The sequence below is a fragment of the Engystomops pustulosus genome, chromosome 2 (assembly GCF_040894005.1).
Source record: "Engystomops pustulosus chromosome 2, aEngPut4.maternal, whole genome shotgun sequence".
In the NCBI taxonomy this organism is placed as follows: Eukaryota; Metazoa; Chordata; class Amphibia; order Anura; family Leptodactylidae; genus Engystomops; species Engystomops pustulosus.
The window spans coordinates 156459817-156465988 of record NC_092412.1 but is presented as its reverse complement, the minus strand read 5'-3'; the positions used below and the strand labels follow the sequence as shown (position 1 = coordinate 156465988).

Genomic DNA, 6172 nt, shown 5'->3' with positions numbered 1-6172 from the left:
ATTCTAGAACAACTCCTGTAACGCTCGGGCTTTCTGCACATGATGTGCTGCAATAACAGAAATCATCTGAAATTCGCAGTTTTTGTTGTGTTCCACCTGGAACTGGTAAAAAGAATGGTGACTATTAGAACTAGTTAATAAACTATAGGGGGAGGTTTATTAGGGTTTATACACCAGTTTTTGACGTACAAACCCAAAATAATGTCAATTATTAGTGAATTGCCAGTGATTGTGACTATTTCCGTCTTTATACCACCTCCACGGCAAGTGGGCATGAAGGGGGTGCAGCGAGAATTGTGGCATTGCTGCCCTTCCCTGCGCGCTCGCTTCCTGGAGCAGAACCTTATCATTCTCTAGCGCACAATAAATGTGGAATCATGAATTTCCCATACCGTACCTCCTAGGTGGCTCTTTGTCTACACAATAGAATTCACTGTAAATGGGAAATTAAGAAGTTTGTAGATTAAAGTAGAATGAACATATAATACAAATCCAGGAATGAATGCCAACTTAATGTAGTGTTTTTTCTGGCATGCTAGTGTAAGCTGAGTGCAGTAGCACGGTTTTGTGTAACTTCTAAACCAGATTTCTTTTGGTCTACTTTCCGCCAGTTTACAACACCCAAAAATGGCTACGACACCTATTAATTGCCAAAGCCAACTCTGTTTTGGATTAGGTTTGGAGCAGGCGGAAAAAATCATAGTAAATGTTTCAGATACCAAAAAATTATTGGTGTTTATCTGGGACCTGGTGCTAACTTCAATACAGAGTAGCTGTAAAGTTTAATAAACTTTTCCTAACCCTACACTAAGCTAAAATACACACTTTTGTAATTTACACTAAATGGCTATCTATAAAAGTTTACCATGTCCCCCCTGCTGCTCTCTTAGTCTCTGTGATCTTGTTGTCATGGGGATATGTAACCTGTAACACAGATCTCGTGGGCAGTGTCGCTAGAAGACGTGTGCTCTCCCGACCCACCACCCAACAACACCATCGGCTGCAGTTAGGAATATCGGTGCAAGGTGCAGGTGGTAAGCAGCACATTGCACAATACTGTGTTCATGGACTATTTTGGGACTGTTTGGAGTTACAATTATAAAATACCATATATGCTCAAGTATAAGCCTAGTTTTTCAGCACAAAAAAATTTGCTGAAACCCCAAACTCGGCTTATACTCGAGTAAAAAAAATATATCCAAACTCACCTTTCTTGCTTGCCCTGCCGCTGGCTATATACTGGGGCAAGGGGGCTGATTATATGCTGGGGGATATGGGCTGGCAGGCTATATACTGGGGGGCAGGTGCTGGCTATATACTATGGGGCATTTCCCACCCTCAGCTTATACTCGAGTCAATAGGTTTTCCCAGGTTTTTGTGGTAAAATTAGGGGCCTCAGCTTATACTTGGGTCGGCTTATACTCAAGTATACACTCACCGGCCACTTTATTAGGTACACCTGTCCAACTGCTCGTTAACACTTAATTTCTAATCAGAGAATCACATGGCGGCAACTCAGTGCATTTAGGCATGTAGACATGGTCAAGACAATCTCCTGCAGTTCAAACCGAGCATCAGTATGGGGAAGAAAGGTGATTTGAGTGCCTTTGAACGTGGCATGGTTGTTGGTGCCAGAAGGGCTGGTCTGAGTATTTCAGAAACTGCTGATCTACTGGGATTTTCACGCACAACCATCTCTAGGGTTTACAGAGAATGGTCTTAAAAAGAAAAAACATCCAGTGAGCGGCAGTTCTGTGGGTGGAAATGCCTTGTTGTTGCCAGAGGTCAGAGGAGAATGGGCAGACTGGTTCGAGCTGATAGAAAGGCAACAGTGACTCAAATCGCCACCCGTTACAACCAAGGTAGGCAAAAGAGCATCTCTGAACGCACAGTACGTCGAACTCTGAGGCAGATGGGCTACAGCAGCAGAAGACCACACCGGGCGCCACTCCTTTCTGCTAAGAACAGGAAACTGAGGCTACAATTTGCACAAGCTCATCGAAATTGGACAGTAGAAGATTGGAAAAACGTTGCCTGGTCTGATGAGTCTCGATTTCTGCTGCGACATTCGGATGGTAGGGTCAGAATTTGGCATCAACAACATGAAAGCATGGATCCATCCTGCCTTGTATCAACGGTTCAGGCTGGTGGTGGTGGTGTCATGGTGTGGGGAATATTTTCTTGGCACTCTTTGGGCCCCTTGGTACCAGTTGAGCATCGTTGCAACGCCACAGCCTACCTGAGTATTGTTGCTGACCATGTCCATCCCTTTATGACCACAATGTACCCAACATCTGATGGCTACTTTCAGCAGGATAATGCGCCATGTCATAAAGCTGGAATCATCTCAGACTGGTTTCTTGAACCTGACAATATGTTCACTGTACTCAAATGGCCTCCACAGTCACCAGATCTCAATCCAATAGAGCATCTTTAGGATGTGGTGGAACGGGAGATTCGCATCATGGATGTGCAGCCGACAAATCTGTGGCAACTGTGTGATGCCATCATGTCAATATGGACCAAAATCTCCGAAGAATGCTTCCAGCACCTTGTTGAATCTATGCCACGAAGAATTGAGGCAGTTCCTAATATTAATCAACTGAGATTACATTATTTCTGAAAAATCAAGTGATCAAACATTGTTCTCTAATTTTGCTCTCCAATGTACCGTATTTTTCGGACTGTAAGGCGCACCAGATTATAAGGTGCACCATCAATAAATGCCTGCTTTAATGTCTAGGTTCATATATAAGGCGCATCGAATTATAAGGCGCAAGTGTTTATAAGGATGAATGACCAGCAGGTGGCAGACCTGTGCACAGTTCAAGGCAGCTGTTGTCTGTAAGCAGGCCCGGCGTCAGCACCCGGGTGACCCGGGCAAGTGCCGGGGCCCCAGAGCTCCAAAGGGGCCCATGACGACAATGTGGCGCCGTATTACGGGGCCCGGGTTCGCAGCTGATTGCAGGAGGTGGACGGGGAGGTAGTGGGACGGGCCCGGGGGCAAAGTGTAATTCACCATCCACTCCCGGCCCGTCCTTTTAACTCCCCTGACTGCTGCTGAAGGAACATAGCAGAACCGCCCCGCCCACCTCACATGCGGCCCGGCCCGCGCGCCTTCCATCTGACTCGGCCGAGCACCTCGCATCCAGCCCCGTCTGCCGCCTCATGCCCGACCCGGCAGAGCGCCTTGCGTCTGGCCCGGCCTGCGCGCCTGATGTCCCACCCAATCGCCCTCTCATACGCGATCCCCTTCACCTGCCACCAAGTCCTGACCGAGTGACATCCATCTGTGCGTATGTGTTGTATATACTGGATGTGTGTGTATATATGCTGTATATCTGTGCGTATATGCTGTATATACTGGATGTTTGTGTATATATGCTGTATATCTGTGCGTATGTGCTGTATGTACTGGATGTTTGTGTATATATGCTGTATATCTGTGCGTATGTGCTGTATGTACTGGATGTGTGTGTATATATGCTGTATATCTGTGCGTATGTGCTGTATGTACTGGATGTGTGTGTATATATGCTGTATATCTGTGCGTATGTGCTGTATGTACTGGATGTGTGTGTATATATGCTGTATATCTGTGCGTATGTGCTGTATGTACTGGATGTGTGTGTATATATGCTGTATATCTGTGCGTATGTGTTGTATATACGGGATGTGTGTGTATGTATGCTGTACAGCTGTGCGTATGTGTTTTGGTATTTTAAATGTCGCTAATGTCACTGTTAAGGGGCCCACTGAGGCTCTATTGCCCAGGGGCCCACTGAAACCTGGAGCCGGCCCTGTCTGTAAGTATGATTCCTATATAAGGCGCACTGGACTATAAGGCGCACCTTTGATTTCTGAGAAATAGTCTGAAAAATATGGTACTGTACATGCTGTATTATCCTCCTCTTGGATCCTCAGGGTACAAACCTGTAATATATGTTCATTACAGTTTAATCTACACATAAAATCTGTTCATTTTCCATTTAGGAAGCATGGGAAATTCAACTTTTTTAAAAAAAATCTCTTTTTAATTTATCATTTAGTGATACTGTTCATTCTCCTTCTACATTCTTTGTTTTTATGCTCTGTGCTTGTGTAATGTGATTTCTAGGGCAGGGAAGCATACCTGCAGCAAATATGTGACATGTTGACTGCTGTATTACACTGCATATACACACTGGGGGTCATTTACTAAGGGCCCGATTCGTTTTTTCCCGACGTGTTACCCGAATATTTCCGTTTTGCGCCGATTTCCCCTGAATTGCCCTGGGATTTTGGCGCACGCGATCGGATTGTGCCGCATCGGCGCTGGCATGCACGCGACGGAAATCGGGAGGCGTGGCCGAACGAAAATCCGACGTATTCGGAAAAAACGCAGCATTTAAAACAAAAAATCTGTCGCGGAGCTTGCACTTACCTTCACTCAGCCCGAGCCAGTGAACTCCAGCACGTTCCGATGCTTTCCAGCGCAGCAGCGCCCCCCGGTGGACGGCGGAGGAACTACCTTAATAAATTCTGGCCGGACCCAAATCCAGCGCAGAGAATGCACCACTGGATCGCGAATGGACCAGTAAATCTGCCCCACTGTGTGCAAATGGTTGGTTTTTTGTCAGTTGTTGCTTATGTAATTTTTTTCATGCATTTTTATCAATGTTTTTTAAATGGCCTTTTTTCCTGTGATATATTTCATATTTTCCGGTGTACATCATTTATTTCTTTTACTTTGGTGGACAAGCACCATACCTAGCACACGATCAACAAAAAAATTGACTGCACCCAAAAATGGATGAGGACAAAGGCCAAAACTTAGAGAACCTGTCAGGGCAATGTGTGGCACAAAACCAACTACAGGTCTGTTTAGACCGCTAGTGTTGTGTCCCAAATCAGCCTGTTTCTGCTGTGGCTGCTATTAAAAAAATAAAATAAAACTTTGTAATCATCTAGAGGAGAGGATGGACTCATCCCATGGTCTTCCAGCGCCTGCGTTGTGATTCCATGAAGCTGGAATAGTTATTGCGCTTGCAGCTTACCTTTGACACATGCGCAGTGAAGCTGAGGTGTACTACAGAGAATTGACTGCTTCTCTGGACAGTTTTTTTTTTTTTTTTTTTTTGTGGGCATGAAGGGAAAAACTAATGTTGCGGTTTGGGACACTAAAACGCCAGTCCAGGACTTGGTGGTTTAGTGTCTCAAATTGCCCTGACAGGTTCCTCTTAAATGTAAAATACCAAAAGAAGAAGCAAAAGAGTAAAAGAAACACAAGGCTTACAAAATGAGTACAGGCGGTCCCCTACTTAAGGACACCCGACTTACAGACAACCCATAGTTACAGACGGACCCCTCTGCCCACTGTGACCTCTGGTGAAGCTCTCTGGATGCTTTACTATAGTCCCAGACTGCAATGATCAGCTGTAAGATGTCTGTAATGAAGCTTTATTGATAATTCTTGGTCCAATTACACCAAAAATTTTGAAACTCCAATTGTCACTGGGGCAAAAGAAAAACATTTTTCTAGAACTTCCATGATAAAATATACAGTTTCGACTTACATACAAATTCAACTTAAGAACAAACCTCCAGACCCTATCTTGTATGTAACCCGGGGACTGCCTGTAATGGAAAAGTGATTATCGTTATTACATATCAAAAGACATAAAAGCTATATAAAAATAAAATATAAATGCATCACAGGAAGAGATACATAATGCATGGCAGGTGATAGGTCCTGTTAAAGTAAAGTATCTAAAGAGTAGTACATATAATAAGTAATATAAAGTCACAAAAGCACATATAATATAGCAAGAAGTAATAGACCATAGACACTAGTATAAGTATACATACTTACAAAAAGCAATAAGGTGAGGAGTGTCCCGTGACAAAACGTGTGTTGGGGTTGCACGCCAGCTAATAGTCTGTCCTGTTATTGTCACTCCAACATTATTTTCGCCACTTTTTTTTTACTTATCTATCACTGATCATGTTATGTCTCTTGTCACATTGGACGTACATCTGTTGGTAGCTATGGTACACTCCTCACCTTATTGCTTTTTGTAAGTATGTATACTTATACTAGTGTCTATGGTCTATTACCTCTTGCTATATTATATGTGCTTTTGTGACTTTATATTACTTATTATCTGTACTACTCTTTTGATACTTTACTTTA

At 43.8% G+C, this 6172-nt stretch overlaps 1 protein-coding gene across 1 annotated transcript in view; it reads left to right on the top strand.

Moving 5' to 3' along the window:
- Positions 1 to 6172, top strand: part of ZNF593 (zinc finger protein 593) — a 28219-nt gene that overhangs the window by 354 nt on the left and 21693 nt on the right. The gene's annotated exons all lie outside the window — the stretch shown is intronic.